Source organism: Natator depressus, chromosome 16 (genome assembly GCF_965152275.1).
Source record: "Natator depressus isolate rNatDep1 chromosome 16, rNatDep2.hap1, whole genome shotgun sequence".
Lineage (NCBI taxonomy): Eukaryota > Metazoa > Chordata > Testudines > Cheloniidae > Natator > Natator depressus.
This window is the reverse complement of record NC_134249.1, coordinates 5,746,013-5,764,974: the sequence shown is the minus strand read 5'-3', so window position 1 is coordinate 5,764,974 and position 18,962 is coordinate 5,746,013. Positions and strand designations below refer to the sequence as shown.

The 18,962-nt window shown below is 48.4% G+C and overlaps 1 protein-coding gene across 1 annotated transcript in view; it reads right to left on the bottom strand.

Moving 5' to 3' along the window:
- Positions 1-14,350, bottom strand: part of TOR4A (torsin family 4 member A) — an 88,842-nt gene extending 74,492 nt beyond the window's left edge. The window contains exons 1-4 of the mRNA XM_074974100.1: positions 14,073-14,350; positions 11,388-11,532; positions 7,035-7,852; positions 1,601-1,639 (exon numbers count right to left, since the gene is read on the bottom strand). The gene's annotated coding sequence lies outside the window, so the exon portion shown is untranslated. The remainder of the gene's footprint in view (positions 1-1,600; positions 1,640-7,034; positions 7,853-11,387; positions 11,533-14,072) is intronic.
- Positions 14,351-18,962: the final 4,612 nt, after the last annotated feature.

Sequence of the window (18,962 nt, the reverse complement as noted above, 5' to 3'; positions counted from 1 at the left end):
GTGAGGGGCAGGGAGAGTAGCCGTTTTCCAGGGCATCTGTCCCTGCACACTGTGAAAATACTGTACAGCCCCTCCTGCCTGTTTCCTTCCACCCCTGCTTTCCTCCATCGTTCTCTGGGGTTATCCCAGCCACCCCCACTCGTCCCTTTCCTTGCCCTCACCCCATGCCCTGCACGCCACAGGAGAGCGGAGGTGATTGTAGGGCTATGCAGTGAGGCCCTGATGGCAAAAACTGATGGTGGTACAAATAAGCCCAGGTTGAAGTGAAAGGCATTAGTGATGACCCCAAAGCTCCCCAGCCCAGCTTCCCTCAGGGGTCCCAAGGCTCCAGCATTTCTCTTGTGCTCTGTATGGGTGAGGAAGGTAGGTTTGTCTGGCCAGGGAGCTCTGGTCACACAGGGAGTGCCATGCTAACTTGCTGGAGGGCTCCCTTTGATGTAGCACACCCTACAAACAGGCTTCAGTACAGGGCTGCATCACCGGCAGAGCCCGGCCCAGCAATCAAGGGGCAGAAAGGCATGTCACAGCCTCCTGTTTGCAGATCCTGCGCCACCTCCCATGGTCGCTTGTTTCCCCAGGTCCATTCCCCTGGGGAACAGCAGCCCAGAGAATGGCACCTCACTACCAGACTCTGCGGCCCCTCGTGGCTGCCCTAGAATTGGCACTAGATTTAGACAGTGGATGCTTCCCTAGAGCAGCCCATAATACAAAAATCAATCCTGTTTCTGTAACTCCCGAACTGTGACCCTTACACTAGATGCTGCTTCTTGTAAGTGTTTTGATCCTTGCCCTAAATCTAATGGCTGCCAAAGCTCACCTACAGAGAGCCCATCCCGCTGCCCCTTCGCCTTTCCTGTAGGGATGGAGTGCATTCTGACTGGATGCTTCCAAACTCTTCTCTCCTCCCGAGAGTGATGGTGACAGAAAGAGTGGGGACAGCCTCAGGGAGAAATGGGAAGCTGTGCTTTCAAGACAGCAACAGATGACAGGAGTGATTGTGAGCTTGTGCCATCCAGATTCTACCCTCTCTGATCCCTGTACCCTCCTACGCCTTGTTCCAGATAATCAGGATGATACCATGGGAACCTGCTGCAATCTTTTCCGGAGTTTCTTTAACTCAGTTGTGTATCAAACTGGCTGATGTGACCCTCCTGGATTGCAGTGATGTTGCAGCAAAGGTGGCTCTATTTAGTTTGCGCTCATGGTTATGCGGGAGGACTGCGTACAGCACAAGGACCAGCGTCTGCTATTATATATACAGTAGGGAGAGCTCCTACTTTGAGTCTTGGTGAGACTCATTAGTTGTTATAAGTCAATATTCAGTTGTAAACTTTTGAAAGAACAACCAGAACTTTTTGTTCAGAGTAACGAACAACATCCATTCCCGAGGGGTTCGGCACTCTGAGTTTCTGCTGTATACAGAATCTAGAAGCCATTCCCACACCTCCTAACAGGTTTAATAACGATAAGTGGCACCTGAGGCCTGAACTACCCATCAATACCCTTTACAATTTTGACTATCCCATCTCAGGCTACCGGGTACCTCCCGCCTTTCCTTAGGAACTGGCTGCAGCACCACCAAAGCTGCTCAGGTGCTTACATTTTTGGCCACTCATATTTGTTCAGAGGACTTCGTTTCCTGAAAGATAAGAGCAAAAATATGTGAGATGCGTCTCCAGTGCTGTTAGGATATAGATATTCAGGCCTGTCTGTAAAGGCCTAGACTCTAAGAATTTAGGTGTATTCTTATCACTTGGCTAGTTATAGAGGTATAAAAGAAAGAATCAAAATCACTGTCTGCCGGTGTAAGGTCCTTCTCTTACTGTGACAGGCTGAGGCCCTGCTCTTAGGCTAAGGCCTCTGGCTAAGCAGCAGAGGCAGCCATAAGCTGGGAAGCGACCGGTCACATTCCAAACTAGTCACATTGAAAGAAGGTGCTATTGGGCTGTTAGGATACAATCCTGTCCTGATAATGCCCGTCACCTCCAGAGAAAGGGAAGTGCCTAGGACCCAGGTTGTGAGTTCAATCCTTGAGGGGGCCATTTGGGATCTGGAGCAAAAATTGGGGATTGGTCCTGCTTTGAGCAGGGGGTTGGACTAGATGACCTCCTGAGGTCCCTTCCAACCCTGAGATTCTATGATCAGGCTATGTAAAAGGAAACTTAGTTTGATAGCATCCTGTCTGGCAAGAACTCACTTAACAATAGCTGGGATGTGAAATCCTCACTTCTGTATTGTTTTCTCATTATAGTTCCCACTTTGCTATTGTTTATTTGCGTGGTCTCTGCTTCTGTGATTGTTTCTGTCTGCTGTATAATTAATTTTGCTGGGTGTAAACTAATTAAGGTGGTGGGATATAATTGGTCACATAATCATGTTACAATATGTTAGGATTGGTTAGTTAAATTTCAGGAAAATGATTGGTTAAGGTATAGCTAAGCAGAACTCAAGTTTTACTATATAGTCTGCAGTCAATCAGGAAGAGTGTGGGTGTGGGGGGGGAATGGGAATAGGGAATGGGGGTGGGGAAATTGGAATCAGGTTTAGCTAAGGGCAGGAATGGGAACAGGGCCACAGGTAAGGCTCTGTGGTGTCAGAGCTGGGAAGGGGGACACTAAGGAAGGAAACTGGAATCATGCTTGCTGGAAGTTCACCCCAATAAACACTGAATTGTTTGCACCTTTGGACTTCGGGTATTGTTGCTCTCTGTTCATGCGAGAAGGACCAGGGAAGTAAGTGGGTGAAGGAATAAGCCCCCTAACAAGTACCCTGGACCGTAGCCCCAGAAAAGCCACACCCAGTGGGAAATATCCCACAAATGGGCTATCAGGGGCCAAGCCAGGAGCCTGCAAACTTGTTCATAGTTCAGACAACATCTTAACTGAGAAACTGGCTCATGGCCCCATTTCTCCCTCCTTGCTTGCAAGTGCTCACCCCGCCTGCCCCTCCCCACCCCAGGGCCAGGCCTCACAAGCCAACCTCCCCTCCCGATGTGGATGCACTTAGTCCCTGACCCTGCATGCATACTCTGCCCTACCTTCCCCATTCGTAAAGATAAGGACTGTGGGAGAGCTTCCAGTGACCATGTCAGAGAAAACCCTGGCTGCCATTTCAGTTTAATTTGGGGGGGGGGGCAACTTTAACTGTGATTCCAGGGGCTACTTAGGCACCTGAAAACTCTAGGGTTTTGGGGTTGTTGGTTTTTTGCAGATAATAACTTATAAATTAGCTGACAGGAGCACTGTATCTAATGCCTATATAAAGAAAGAAAACTATATATACAAACACCAAGTAATGCCATATTTTAAGTTTATATGTAAGTTTAGAACAATCAGGAGATAATACAGCATGATATTCCCAATCCCAATCTTTGAGGTACCAGTTTTGGAGCCTTAATACAAGAACTAATCACTTTAACTGGTAAATAAAATTCATGCAGAATATTTGCTCAATATCATTGTCCTTGCAACATCACCCTCAAGCATCCACAGACTTTTTTTATTTTCATTTATATTACCTTCTGGAAAATTATAAATAAGCAAATATATGCACTCTTAATTTGTATATCTCATTTCTCCTTAAAAAGTTATGCAGTCTAAAGTAGTTGAGTTTCCTTTCAAACATGGAATAACTAAAAAATTAGAGAACAAACTCCTTTTGGCACAAGCTTTTAAAGTGATAACTGGAAAGAAAATATTACAATAGATTGGCCAACATGGGTTTCCTATCAGCTGTAAGACACCTGAAGGTGCATTTCCAGTAGCTAATGTTATCACCTTTTTTCAATGGCAATGTGTTTTCTTTTCCTATTAAGTTAATATGCAATTAGAAATAAAGTCTTAAACATTGTAATCTATTTATACAATGCATTTGATATTTCTCCTGCACAAATGCAAACACACTTCAGTTGAAGGTACTCAACGTGTGAAGATTGAAAACATAAAAACTAGGCCTGTTGATTAATCGCAGTTAACTCATGCAATTAACTCAAAAAAATTAATCGTGATTAATTGCAGTTTTAATCGCACTATTAAACAATAGAATACCAGTTGAAATTTATTAAATATGTTGGATGTTTTCTACATTTTCATATATATCGTATTCTGTGTTGTAATTGAAATCAAAGTGTATATTATTTTTTATTACAAATATTTGCACTGTAAAAATGATAAACAAGAAATAGTATTTTTTCATTTCATCTCATACAAGTACTGTAGTGCAATCTCTTTGTCGTGAAAGTGCAACTTACAAATGTAGATTTTTTTGTTACTTAACTGCACTCAAAAACAAAACAATGTAAAACTTCAGAGCCTTCAAGTCCACTTAGTCCTACTTCTTGTTCAGCCAATCGCAAAGAGAAACAAGTTTGTTTACATTTATTGGAGATAATGCTGCCCTCTTCTTATTTATAATGTCACCAGAAAGTGAGAACAAGCATTTGAATGGCACTTTTGTAGCTGGCATTGCAAGGTATTTAGGTGCAAGATATGCTAAACATTTGTATGCCCCTTCATGCTTCAGCCACCATTCCAGAGGACATGCTTCCATGCTTCGTTAAAAAAAAGAGCTAATTAAATTTGTGACTGAACTCCTTGGGGGAGAATTGTATGTCCCCTGCTCTGCTTTACCCGCATTCTGCCATATATTTCATGTTATAGCAGTCTCGGATGATGACCCAGCGCATGTTGTTCGTTTTAAGAACACTTTCACTGCAGATTTCACAAAATGCAAAGAAGGTACCAATGTGAGATTTCTAAAGATAGCTACAGCACTCGACCCAAGGTTTAAGAATCTGAAGTGCCTTCCAAAATCTGAGAAGGACGAGGTGTAGAGCACGCTTTCAGAAGTCTTAAAAGAACAACACTCTGACGCAGAAACTACAGAACCCGAACCACCAACCTTCTGCTGGTGGCATCTGACTCAGATAATGAAAATGAACATACATCGGTCAGCTCTGCTTTGTATTGTTATCGAGCAGAACCCGTTAGCAGCATGGATGCATGTCCCCTGGAATGGTGGTTGAAGCATGAAGGGACATATGAATCTTTAGCGCATTTGGCACGTAAATATCTTGCGACACCGGCTACAACAGTGCCATGAGAACGCCTGTTCTCACTTCCAGGTGACATTGTAAATAAGAAACGGGTACCATTATCTCCTGCAAAGGTACACAAACTTGTTTGGCTGAGTGATTGGCTGAACAAGAAGTAGGACCACCTGGACTTGCAGGCTCTAAAATTTTATATAGTTTTATTTTTGAATGAAGTTTTTTGTACATAATTGTACATTTGTAAGTTCAACTTTCATGATAAAGAGATTGCACTACAGTACTTGTATTCAGTGAATTGAAAAATACTATTTCTTTTTTTTTTTTTTACAGTGAAAATACTTGTAATCTGTGTTGTAACTGAAATCAATATATTTGAAAATGTAGAAAACATGCAAAAAGATTTTAAAAAGTGGAATTCTATTATTGTTTAACAGCGCGATTGATCACAATTAATTTTTTTAAATTGCTTGACAGCCCTAATAGAAACAAATTTAAAAATTGAACTTGCATTTACAAACGGCTGATCTAAAAGCCTGTTTTGACCCCTGGAAACTGTTCAGTCGTATAATGTAACATAGAAATCCTGAGTATGTATCTACAGTGACCAGACTGGATGATTCTTAACCATGCTTTAATGAAAACATCTTGTGGCACTATAGGTCTTAAATGTTATTTAGAAAATTCACCATCTATACAATATCATTTCTACTACACTCTGAAATATTAAGGAAGTTAGTAAAGAGTCATGTTCCAAGACTAACAACCTTGTAGGATTAAGAGCCCTACAGGAATTGTGCCAAAAATAGCCCATGAGTACATAGACTAATTCAAGGAAGAAAACATTTTTATTTTCTGATTGAGAAGCAGAGGTCTGTACAATAACTTCTTCTGATTTCCATCAGCAGCTGAGCAACTGACTTGTATAAGGGAAGCATTGACTATTATACTGAAAATAAAACTGATCAGCTTTGTGGGAAAGACTTAAAGAGATCAGCACTCAACAAGTTTTTTCTCTTCGCCAAGGCTAGCTAGAACTGCTCTATCCTGGCTCTCAGCCTATCAGCTGGGTAACAGGGAGCTATTTACCCACATAAAGTGCTTTGAGTGTCCCTCTGGTCACGGGACTGCTAGCCCTGCTGCTGGCTGCGGGAGCTGGCAGTGGACGGGCAGGCCCACTTACAGATAATTTTCCTGCAATTATTGTAGGAAAATTAGCAGCTGGGTGTTAGGTGCAGCCTGGTGGAAATCAAAATGGGTTTCTAATCGGCGCACAGGCTATCAGTCACCCAGCTGGAGGGGGCATTTGGGAACCTCATTAGACTCGCACAGCAAAGAGATGGGATCCTGGGGGCAGACAAAGCCATACAAGTCCCAACCCCAGTCCCAGTGGGGTAGACCCTTGTCAAGGTTCCTTCTCCACTCTGAACGCTAGGGTACAGATGTGGGGACCTGCATGAAAAGCCCCCTAAGCTTATTTTTACCAGCTTAGGTTAAAACTTCCCCAAGGTACAAACTATTTTATCTTTTGTCCCTGGACCTTATTACTGCCACCACCAAGCATCTAACAAATATAACAGGGAAAGAGCCCACTTGGAAACATCTTTCCCCCCCAAAATCCCCCCAAACCCTACACCCCCTTTCCTGGGGAAGGCTTGATAAAAATCCTCACCAATTTGCATAGGTGAACACAGACCCAAACCCTTGGATATTAAGAACAATGAAAAAGCAATCAGGTTCTTAAAAGGAGAATTTTAATTAAAGTAAAAGAATCACCTCTGTAAAATCAGGATGGTAAATACCTTACAGGGTAATCAGATTCAAAACATAGAGAATCCCTCTAGGCAAAACCTTAAGTTACAAAAAGACACAAAAACAGGAATCTACATGCCATTCAGCACAGCTTATTTTCTCAGCCATTTAAACAAAACAGAATCTAATGCATTTCTAGCTAGATTACTTACTGACTTTTTACAGGAGTTCTGACCTGCATTCCTGCTCTGCTCCTGGCAAAAGCAACACGCAGACAGAGAGAATCCTTTGCCCCCCCCCAGCTTTGAAAGTATCTTGTCTCCTCATTGGTCATTTTGGTCAGGTGCCAGTGAGGCTGTCTTAGCTTCTTAACCCTTTGCAGGTGAAAGGGTTTTTCCTCTGGCCAGGAGGGATTTAAAGGTGTTTACCCTTCCCTTTATATTTATGACAACCCTCCAGGGGAGGCACAGCTCAGCAGACACCCCCAGTTATACAGAACACAGCTCGCCCGCTCCTGGGCATGGAGCAGCCAACACAGCCGGGGAAACATTTCCCATAGCCTGGAGCCAGGGGATGAGGGGAGCTGCTGGTCCAGCTGCTCGGGGAGAGCCCTGTGCCAACAGCAACTTCATAATCTCAGCCCACAACTAAGAGCTTTGGGTTTCTCCGGTGAGAGTGCGGAGCAACTATTCACTTTCCTGTTTGCACTCCACTGTGGTGTGGTATGAAACTCAAGGGGGGCAGGTGCCCCCTCTACCCATCCTCAATGGCACCCTGCACCCCACTCCCGCACCAGCCAGGGGCTCCTACAGCAGTCAGGCAGGCCAGACTGACACTCAGGATATTGCTAAGAGAAAAAACAACCTGAACTCTCCTGCCTTTTTGGAATGGGCCACTCTGGCCCCTGTATCCATCACAAAGAAGCAGAAAATGACAAACGCCAACGTTTATAAAATCCTTGGCATAGGAGATTCCCCATCTCTTGTTCTTCCCACTCACTTGGGTCCTGGGTGCAGCTCACTGGGATCCATGTACACACTCTCGGGACGGGGTCTGAAATAACACACACAGGTCTCAATGCCCCAGCCCACACCAAGCAGGGAGAAGGGGAGTCCCATCCCACCTCTTTCTCTCCAACTTGCTGCACCCCATGGGGCAGCATAACCCACTGCAGCAGGCAACAGGGTCCTAGTTGCCATCCTGTTGTGCCATCCCATTCTCTCTCCTGCCAGCTGAAGGACCTCACACACGCAGGCTGCCAGCTCAGCCAAGTTAGCAGGGATAAGAAGTGTGACACAGAGCCGCAGGAAACTCCTGTCTCCCACCTCCCTCCCTCAGGCTCTGGGGGGCAGCTCCCCTGAGCCTAGCTAGCTGGCCAAGAGGGGTCCCTCACAGCTTAGTACTTCAGCTGACTCATAAGGCAGAGGTCACACATTGACCCTCCATATTCCCCCCACCCATCCTCCCTCAGACTTTTCCCCACTGCCCAGGGCTCATACAGCAGATATGCAAAAGAAACCTGAAGCCTAAGGAGAATTTAGGCTCTTTGGGACCAGGATCTGATCTGTAAAGCATGAACACCCTGGCGCCGCACTGAATACAAACACAAAAGCTTGGCTGAAGCAGTGTTGGTTGCTATACACACATGCCTGACACAAACCTAAGGAAATAATAGTTAAGCCACCTACTGGGACACGCCCTTGACTCCTCCACCCACACGCACATGCTGTGTCTTTGTTCTTTACACAACATGAACAATGCGAGGAAATCACACACAAACTGTTGGATTCTAAATAACTGTGTTTACTAACTACACACAAACTTCCAGGCATTACACTGCGGCTCTGTCAGGTTCTGGGGACTTGTGCAATAGAAGACAGAGAGCTCCCAAATCATTAAAAGGAATCTACCCAATTCCTATACACTACAGCACACAACTTATCATTACTACAACAGCGGTACACCACAGACCATGCACTGCAACCTTAACGCTGCCCCGCTTTCCCCGTTTTAAACACCTCCCCTATCCTAGCTAATTTTTCCTCAACATTAGCAGTTGTGGGTGTTTGTTGTAGTTGGTTGTGCTGGGAGGAGGCAGCTTGGTCATGGCTAGCGTGGAGAAGGGTGACGAAAGAGGGGTGATGGAAGGCTGGGATCCCCGGGGGAGAGAGTTAAAGCTTTGGTACATGACCTCTGGTGCACAGTAGTTGTGGTAATGGTCAGGTGTGGGTCTGTGCTGGCAGAAGTAGAGGGTATGTACTGTTAGATGGCTCAACTTTTAATTGCCTTGCATTTGTGGTTTTGGTTCAGGCATGTTGCATGTGCAGTTACACTTAACTCTTTCGCAATAATGCTTTTGCGTATTAATTGCCTATGTTTTTAAATGCTTATTTGAGGCTGTGATTTGGGCATGGAGAGGATGGACCTATGACGGTAAAAATCCAGCAACTTTTGTCTTTCAGCAGCTGTACACAAGGGATCGTCTGCTATAGGATAAAATCCCACAGAAAACGTAGCACCTGATGGAGAAAGTTTGATATGCACCCAGCCCACTCCATGCATCAGTCAGGCTTGTATGTGCTCCCAGCCCAATGCATCAGTCAGGTTTCTACGCATGACCCATCGACTTTCAGTTAGAACGTGAATAGCAGCTAAAGAGTGTACTAAAATCAACAGTTTGAACCATCTCCCCACTGCAGAGAGAGAGTTTTTAGAAAGATATCAGTCAGCAGTGGAAAGTAGGCCTGACAAGGACAAATTGCAGACAGAGCCCAAATTTAAAGGCTTCCTACTATTCAAAATGTCTGAAGAGAAACCAAACAAAAACCACACAGAAAATTCAAAAGGCCCCAAAACTACCCCAGCTGCACCAATTTCTAGAGACAAACAGGCATTTCTGCTGGGGTCCCCAGGGGACAATTAGTTAAAGTTCCTCAATTCACTGGAGCAAGAGCAGGTGGCTCAGAGAGTGAAGAGTCCTTGGTGGAGAAGAGGAGCTGCAGTGTTCAGTGTCAGCAACACCAGCCCCAAACCCCTCTTTCCACCTGCCCAGAACCCCCATATACCACAAAGCCAGCCAGGATGCTGCAGATTACAATGGACAAGGAGACAAGTATCAGCCCCAAACCTATTCCTTCTCCCCGATCCTGGGGTGAAGGGGGATTTGGTTCAGCAGCCTCATAGAGAGCCCCATAAGCAACGATGCAACGTATCCCAGCCTAGCCCCAAGCCCACAGCCCTGTCCTAACTAGAGCAGCAGTCCGTCCTCTGTGACCTGCGATAACTGAGCTGACTGAACGCTCTCCCAGTGTGGATGAGTACACTCAGCTGAAACACCACAGGTCACTATGCTGCAGCGACTCTGTTCAGGGGAAAGACAACAAGTAAATTATGCTGCTAAGCAACAACTAAGGGGACGCTCTCTAATGTGGCTGCTTTAAGACGACGGTGTCGGCTTAACTACTCCAGGCCCCGCGAGTGGCAGTAGCTCAGTTTGGCAGCAGAAGCTCTCCCTTTCGACGTAGCGCTGTCCACACCGGCGCTGACACTGGGGTAACTTATGTCGCTGAGGAGCATGGTTTGTTGCCCACCTTGAGTGACATAAGTTACGATGACATAAGCTGTAGTGTAGACATAGCCTAAAGGGGAAGTAAGAAACACCTGAAAGGTGTGAACCCTGGAGGTGGTGATGGGGAAGTAGTTGGGGGCACAAGAGGGGTTAATTAGAAGGAATGCGCTAGAACTAAGCAAGAAAATGTAAATTTGGGAAGAACTTCCTGACAGGGAGGACAAGGAATAACCTCTCCACAGAAACTCCATTGCTTGGGGCTTGAAACAATGCACTAGAAAGTGTGCTGCAGGGAATAATCCCAGCCTGGCCGCCAAGAGAGGGACAAGATTGTGACCCAGATCTTTCCTCTCTGCCTATCTGGAGGTATTTATTATACACTGAACACCACAGGTGCTTGGCACTGACCAGAGATTGCAAGCTAAAGATCTCTACCACCTGCAGTCTGATTGTATGAAGTCAGTCCCTTTCCAGCAGCCAGTGCCCAATGTCTAGCAATACTCTCTGTGCAGAGACAACCTTTCCTTTCCATCAGCCTGTGCCAGCTTGGACTTTGCAGCCAGGGCCTGAAATCACAGTTCCTAGGAAGAGAGAGGATTCTCCTTCCCCTGCTCCAGCCATACTTACTGCCATTAACACTGTCTGTGTGTGACTTACGTGACAGCAGGGGGGTTGTTAGCTTCCTTGCTGGGTAACCTTAAAAACAAAATATACTCATTATCAAAGAGGGGCTGCATGGGGGGTGATGCTAATTCCCAGAAATACACACTGTCGAGCTGCTATGACAGAAGAACTTTACCTGGGGAAGACTCTGGGTCCCTGGTCCCTTTCCTTTCAGCCAGGCCCAGTACTGGAATGGTTAATAGGAACCCAGTGGACTTACCCTATCAAAGGTCTTCAAGGTGCTGGCACGCCCAGGGCTCGGTGTCCAGCACCGTCCAGTGTGTGGAGGTAGGGCCCATGGCGTTACCAGCTCCATCCTAGTGTCGATGATGTGGGACTACTGCAGCAGTCACTCACCTTTGCCCCCTAGCCGGGTGTAGGACGAAGGCTGCTGCCAGGAGCAGGATGGAGAGGGCGCACACATTGAGAAAGGCCAGCGTGGCAACAATCGCTGTAGGGGCTGCCTGGATTGGCTTGCTTGGGCATTCGCACTTCTCCGAGACTGCACAGACACAAGGAGTGCCCAGGTAAGGACACAGATGCAGGCTCCGAGGCCTGCTTAGCTGGACTTCTCACGAGCAACCCCCCACCCCAGGTGGTACTTCTCATGGATAGGGCCCTGCCCAATACACGGCCATGACAAACGTGTCGTAGACCATGAAATCTGGTTGTTTGTGTGTTTTTACCCTAAACTATACAGATTTCACAGGGGAGACCAGCATTTCTCAAATTGGGGTCCTGACCCAAAAGGGAGTTGCAGGGGAGTCACAAGGTTATTTTAGGGGTGCCATGGTATTGCCACCCTTACTTCTGCGCTGCCTTCAGAGCTGGGTGGCCGGAGAGCGGCAGCTGCTGCCTGAGGGCCCAGCTCTGCAGGCAGCAGTGCAGAAGTCAGGGTGGCAACACCAGATCCTGCCATCCTGACTTCTGCGCTGCTGCTGGCAGGGCTCTGCCTTCGGAGCTGGGCTCCCGGCCAGCAGCCGCCGCTCTCCAGCCGCCCAGCGCCGAAGGCACAGAAGGAAGGGTAGCAGGACCGTGACTGCCCCTACAATAATCTTGCAACCCCCCCCCCCATCTCCTTTTTGGGTCAGGACCCTACCATGACAACACTGTGAAATTTCAGGGTTAAATAGCTGAAACCATGAAATTTATGATTTTAAAAATCCATGACTGTGAAATGGACCAAAATGGACCCTGAATTTGGTAGGGCTCTAATCATGGAACCTCACAATACCGCCCACCCCACACTCTATGCCCAGCATGGCACGGTAACCCCTCCCCCGTGACCCCCGCCGTACCCAGCCCAGCATGGCACGGTAACCCCTCCCCCGTGACCCCCGCCGTACCCAGCCCAGCATGGCACAGTAACCCCTCCCCCGTGACCCCCGCCGTACCCAGCCCGGCACAATAACCCCTCCCCCGTGACCTCCGCCGTACCCAGCCCAGCATGGCACGGTAACCCCTCCCCCGTGACCCCCGCCGTACCCAGCCCAGCATGGCACGGTAACCCCTCCCCCATGACCCCCGCCGTACCCAGCCCAACATGGCACAATAACCCCTCCCCCGTGACCCCCGCCGTACCCAGCCCAGCATGGCACAATAACCCCTCCCCCGTGACCCCCGCCGTACCCAGCCCAGCATGGCACAATAACCCCTCCCCCGTGACCCCCGCTGTACCCAGCCCAGCATGGCATGAGAACCCCTCCCAACCACCAACACCTTACCCAGCTCTACATCTCACAAGAACCGCTCCTCCTCACACAATATACAGCCCAGCACCGCACGGTAATCCCCACTCCCACTCACTATGCGGTACCCAACCTTTACTTCACCACCACTACCCCCGCCTCCCACTCCGTACCCAGCCTAGCACCTCAAAAAACCCCTTTCCTCTCCTCCCCACTATACTCAGCCTGGTCCGCACAGACCTCTGCACCCCCAACACTGTGCCCAGCCCGACATCTCATAAGCACCCCCACCCCAATACCTTAGCCCAGTGGTGCTCATCTAAGGGTACACGTACCCCCGGGGGTACGTAGAGGACTTCCAGGGGGTACATCGACATCTAGATATTTGCCTAGTTTTACAACAGGCAACATAAACAGCACTAGTGAAGTCAGTACAAACTAAAATTTCATACAGACAGTGACTTGGTTATACTGCTCTGCGTACTACACACTGAAAGGTGAGTACAATGTTTATATTCCAATGGATTTATTTTATAATTCTATGGAAAAAATGAGAAAGTCAGCAGTTTTTCAGTAACAGTGGGGCTGTGACACACTTGTATTTTTATGTCTGATTTTGTAAGCAAGTAGATTTTAAGTGAGGTGAAACTTAGGGGACGCAAGACAAATCAGACTCCTGAAAGGGGCACAGTTGTCTGGGAAGGTTGAGAGAAACTGTCTTGCACTGTATCCAGCCTGCACCTCCCACTACCACCCCCGCATCTCACAACACCCTACACCATGCCCAGCCCCACACCTCACAATAACACTCCCCGCCCGACACACACACACACCCTGTTCTCAGCCTGGCGTCTCACTTTAACCTGGGTCCTGCTCTGCCTCTCTCACAATAATCAACACACAATGTGACATTGCAGCAGCTCAAAAACCGCAGACTCACATCTACACAGAAGCATCCACAATAACTCCCCCTCCCCCCATACACACACAGTTACCAAATGCAGCACTGTAATAACCAGTAAAAACAGTGACATTACAGCATCTCACACTAAACAACATGGTCACCGACACGGCTGAATTTCACAATAACCCCCTAAACACCCACAATGCAACACAAAACACACACACAATAGAGCCTCTCATAGTAACTGGCACTGCAATGTCTCACAATGATACAAACACATACACTGACAAAGTAACATCTCAGAATAACCCCTCCCCCACACAGCCCCAACACTGCAGCATGTCACAATAACCCCCTCCACACACACATACACCTGAGGCTGCAGCGTGTCACAATAACCCCCTCCCCTGCCACACCCTGACACTGCAGCATGTCACAATAAATGCTTACTTGTAACTGGTACTCAGGTGTCCTCTGTACAGAGCCGGCTGAGGGGCTGCTGGGGAGTTTGTTGGACCGTTAATGTTGATTTTCAATAAGTCTTTGAAGATTGAGGAAGCTCCGGAAGGCTGGAAGAAAGCAAAAAAGGGTAAACAGGATGACCCAGGTAATTACTGACCTGTCAGTCTGACATCAATCCCCCTGCTCCCAGGCAAGACAATGGAGCAATGGATACATGACTTGTGACAAAGTGAGAACGTTTTGTGTGCCTTCGTTTCCCCTACACGTTGCACGGCTGTCTCGCGGGGAGAGGGGAGGATTAAGTTTGCTCTCATGGCAGGTTAAGAGAGATGGGTGTGTGCATCACCTCCCTGTCTGGGTAGCATGAAGAGTTGTTAAGAAACCAGATCAACTAGAGGGCAGGGAAAGTGAGACAATGCAAGCTCTGAGAACGCATGGGATTCCCCAACGGAGCAAGTGACCCCATAGGCCTGAGTTTAACTTTTCCCTGGGGGTGCTACACCCCCAACCCTTTCTGAGGCCCCGCCCCCACTCCACCCCCTACCTAAGGCCTCACCCTCGCTCCACCTCTTCCTGGCCCCATTCTGCCCCCTTCCCTGCCTCTTCTCACCCCCACTCTGCCCCCTCCTCCAGGGCCCCACCCTCACTCTCCCTCTTCTCACCCCCACTCTGCCCCCTCCTCCAGGGCCCCACCCTCACTCTCCCTCTTCAGACCCCCACTCTGCCCCCTCCCCCGAGGCCCTTCCCTGCCTCTTCTCACCCCCACTCTGCCCCCTCCTCCAAGGCCCCACCCTCACTCTCCCTTTTCCCACCCCCACTCCATTCCCTCCCCAAGGCCCCCACCCGCCGCTGTCCCCAAAATCTCTCCCTGTGCTGCCAAATGGCTGTTTGGCAGTGCCCTAATTAGCTCATCGGGGCACCACCAAATACACTGGACCGTTGCTAGAACGCGCGTCTATATAGCACGAATTCGCGGCCATAGATCCCAAATTTAGTTACTTTAATTGGAGTTCATTTTAACACGGTCCCTGCATTAACGCAGTACCATGCATGGATCCCAAATCCCACATTCTAGTGAGGTTCTGGTGTAGTTGATCTCCCTTGGGGTGTAGTGGTTAAAATTCAGCAGTCTCACTGCTAAGGCCTGGGTTTGATTCCGGGTCAGTAAAACAAACTTTTTCTAGGGAGATGGTGGAATCTCCTTCCTTAGAGGTTTTTAAGGTCCAGCTTGACAAAGCCCTAGCTGGGATGATTTAGCTGGGGATTAGGTCCTGCTTTGAGCAGGGGGTTGGACTAGATGACCTCCTGAGGTCCCTTCCAACCCTGATATTCTATGATTCGATGAGTGACCCCAGCTCAAGAACAAAGAACTGAGAAGGGTGAGGTGGAGGATAAGAGCTGGCTTCTGGAAGAGGCTGGGGACTCTCTTACCTGGGAACTGACTAAGGAAGGAAGTCAGAGAGGGACACAGAGCCTGAAAATGGTGTTCGCTGGAGTTTGGCGGGTGAATTGCTCTGGGCTGACCAGAATGGAGAAAGCTTTAACCTTTATTTCTCTATTCTAAGGACGTCTAACACTCTGTTCCACTTGACTAATAAATCCTATTCTGTTTCAAAAGTGCTGAGCAATGCGGTGGAGTATGGAGGGGGTCAAGTGCCCCCCCCCCCAGATTGGCCTGCTGGGGGTGAGGAGGGTGAGGGACTCTCCCTTCTCTTCCTGTGTACTCCCCCCCCATCTTTGGCTGCCCCCCTGCCAGCTGGATGGGGAGCGGGACAGAGCTGTATCTGCCTGAGAGAGCCTGGCTGGGAGGCAGCCTGGGCTCAGCTGTGGGGGGAGAGAGTGGTACTTCGGCTCACTCATCCCCTCTCCCTGCAGCAGGGTCCAGATCGGGACAGGGGTGAGCAAGCCAGAGTCCCCTCTGCTCCCCCCCACCCCATCATGTTTCTGGCTCGCTCTCTCTTTCCCTGGCCCCAGCAGCTGGGGCGGCAGCAGACTGCCACCCACCTGGGCCCTGCTGTGGGGACACACACATCGCCTCTGCGACTGACCAAGGCAGGGAGCCAATTCCAGAGCACGGGAGCCCTCACAGCTGCCCCGTCAAATGGATCCTCTCACAAAAGAGAGGGGCCTGCAGCTGTGGCAGTCTGGCCCAGAGAGAGAGACAATTCCTCAGAAAGGCCATGGCAGACAGATTGGGGCTTTATAGGTCATAACCAACACCTTGAACTTCAGTGGCTGCCCCTGGGTCTCCAGGTGGAGATCCCAGAGCACTGGTGTCACACAGTCCCAGCGAGATGCCCCTCTTCGGACACAGCCACTGCATTCTGCTCCAGCTCCCGTTTTTGCACAGCTGTAAGGTGTAGGGAGGAGGGGACAAACCCCACTTTGGACTTGTATCAGATGGTGATTACAGTTATTCACAGAAAAATAATAACCTACACCTTGACCTTGTTTGACCTGAGCTTCAGGTAAGTAACTGCAGGGACAGCCCACACAGAGAGATGGTGCTTGGGTCCTGGGCTGGGTGTGGAGAAGCCATGGTGGGAACGTAATAAAGGAGGGCACAGTAGCATCTCCTATTTCTGCAATATGGCCCAAACCTGCACTCCTTGCTCAGGCCAAGCTCCCATGGAAGGCAGTGGGACTGCAGGCCATTTGGGAGCGGAAGACTGGCTACAGAAATGCTAGTGAATAAAACACAACTGACGTAGTTGGCATCAGAGACTTGGTGGGATAATACACGACTGGAATATTGGTACAGAAGGGTACAGCTTGCTCAGGAAGGACAGGCAGGGGAAAAAGGAAGGTGTTGTCTTGTATATCAAACGTGTACATACTTGCACTGAGGTTGAGATGTAAATAGATTTGTTGAAAGTCCCTGAGTAAGGAGAAAAGGGGTAAAAAACAAGGGTGATGCCATCGTAGGGTCTCCTCTAGATCCCCAGCCAGGAAGAAGAGGTGGATGAGGTGTTTTTTTTTTTAAACTAACAAAATCATCCAAAGCCCAGGACTCGGTGGTGATGAGGGACATGATTTACCCAGGCAGCTGGTGGGAATACAACGCAGCAGGGCACAGATTATCCAACATGTTCTTGGAAAGTGCTAGAGACCATTTTTTTATTTCAGAAGGTGGAGAAAGCAACTAGGGGAGAAGAAAAACCACAGGCACAGTTTGGTGACAAAGCCACTCGGCCAAGTTTATTGCCCTCAAGGCACAGTCCCAGTGCCCGGACTACATGGTTCCAGGAACACTAACACAAGTGCCCAGTAGCAAGGAGTGGCTCAGTCAGTAGCGAGTATCTCTGCTGTCCCATAGGATACACAAAGGGTTCAGGCGAGGTACCTCACACTTATAGACTGAGACAAACAACTGTGATAAGCAATTTACACACCACCTTATGGGTTTCATGACATCTGGTTGTTACCTCCCCTTGTTCCTGATATCTCAGACAAAATATCCCTATTCATCATTTTGTCAAACCATCTTATCTTGGTACTAGATTGGGATGTATCCGTACTAGCTGGAATATATTTATGTAAATATCTACTGCCTGGAACACTAGCAACAACTTTGCCAAGCTGACGTACTAGATGTGATCTGCTTTAATACATGGCCTGACTTTGGTTCACAGCCTCTGGTTCAGGCCTCAGATCACGCACCAGGCCCAGTGCTCCAGGCTCTCTCTCTACTACACTGAGCTTGGTAGTTTGCTATTCATAGCGGAAGTGGCACTGACAGATCAGGTTTCCTCCCCAAGAGATCAGATTTCTGTGGGTACTTATCTTTTGGAGTGCTCTTTGTGCGGCCTCCTTGGGAACTGCAGAGACCACTAATAATCCTGGTGTTGGGTGCAAAATTGCTCAAAATCCTTGCGCTACTTGGTACTTTTTTGACTTTTTAGCAGTTGGGACTAATGTTGCTGGTGTCTCCCACAGAGTTTTAGATGGTTCATTGTCAATGCTATTCTGGCAGTTGAGGAAGAATGTAATATGTCAAAGATTGTGAGCTTGGTCTTGTTACTGAGGTCTCTATTTTGAGGATCTCAGCTACACAAGACAGCAGCTCTTAGAAGGCTCTATAATCATTTGGAGCTGAGGAGACCGCCTCGTTAGAAGACAATGATGGATTTTTGGGAGATGATGGAGGCTCAAGACATGCCTCTTCTTTGTCTGCAGATTGTCTTTGCAAGACCCCCATGGCAAACATGGAAGAGCAAAGGATGCAGTAGGAGAGTGCAACTGGCTGCATTTTTGTGACTGATTGGAAGGAATTCAGCTCATGGATGGAAGTCCCCAATATATCCAACAGGGCCAAGGTGGGCTGTTGTAGGGACAAGGCTGGTTATGATAAGGCTGAGCCACTGCCACTGAGGTGGATAAGCTGGGGCTCTGAAGTGAGCGTCCCTGGTTTGGAGAGGCCTCCCCGATCTGGGTGAATGGAGAGAACAACGTTCTCTACCAGAAATTAGAGAGAGGGGTGATGGAGAAGAGCGGTGGTGCTGAACTTCGAGGCAAACGTCTAAGATGTGTACCGATGCGGAGTGTGACACCACTGATGCCTAAGGCAGTGCCAGAGACATAGTGACATTCCATCGGCCAGTGCTGATGCCGGTACCAGTGACAATGGCAATGAAGGCAACTGCCCCATGTCAGGTGTAGGCACTGAGGGTGTCTTATATTTCTTCAGTATGGAGCTGGAAATTGAGCTGGAATCACTTGACCCTGCCCTATAAGCGAGCTTAGTTCCTGGGAAGAGAAGAAGGGCTGAAGCTTCTCCTTGTAGAAAAAGGGAGATCAGTATCAGAAATCATGTCTGCCCCGTGATCAGATCTCCCTGGCCTTGGTGAGGAGGTAGCAGGTACCAAGGTGGTCTTTGGT